At 54.2% G+C, this 461-nt stretch overlaps 1 long non-coding RNA gene across 1 annotated transcript in view; it reads right to left on the bottom strand.

Annotated features, from left to right (window-relative positions):
* Positions 1 to 452, bottom strand: part of LOC106725659 — a 1,695-nt gene extending 1,243 nt beyond the window's left edge. Inside the window, exon 1 of the long non-coding RNA XR_001361589.1 lies at positions 54 to 452. This is a non-coding gene — a long non-coding RNA (uncharacterized LOC106725659). The remainder of the gene's footprint in view (positions 1 to 53) is intronic.
* Positions 453 to 461: the final 9 nt, after the last annotated feature.

Raw genomic sequence — 461 nt, 5'->3', positions numbered from 1 at the left:
GGGGGGGGGAGGAATGGCCAGAGAAGAGGGGCAAAGTTGAATTTCCGTTTCACCTTAGCTGGGGTCCTGAACCCCCAGTCACCCCTGATCTTGCAGAGGTTTTTGGAGTTTCAGGCCCCTTTGGGGTACATTCTCTCGCCCCCTCATCACTGGCCCTCTTTGCTTCCAGCTTTTGGAGAAATTGGACCTCAGCTTAGGCGTCTTTCTTCCAGCGAGTAGAAAAGTACAGCTGCCGATGAGAGGATAAATAGTAAACAAATGGCCAGGGGTCCACTCCTCTTCCTTCCGCCACGTGCTCCTCAGTTGGGGTGCAGCGCTCCTGTATGGGGTACTAAGAGGGGCGAGGGTGGGGTGAAGGGAGATGGACAGAACAGGCTGTGAGGGAAGGAGGCCCTCTAGGAAAGATCTTCACTGAACATTGAAGAGAAAAAAATTGGCCCACATGCCCCTAGTGGGGACTG

Source organism: Myotis brandtii, unplaced genomic scaffold, assembly GCF_000412655.1.
Source record: "Myotis brandtii unplaced genomic scaffold, ASM41265v1 scaffold18, whole genome shotgun sequence".
Taxonomy (NCBI): Eukaryota; Metazoa; Chordata; class Mammalia; order Chiroptera; family Vespertilionidae; genus Myotis; species Myotis brandtii.
This window is presented reverse-complemented; position numbering and strand designations above follow the sequence as displayed.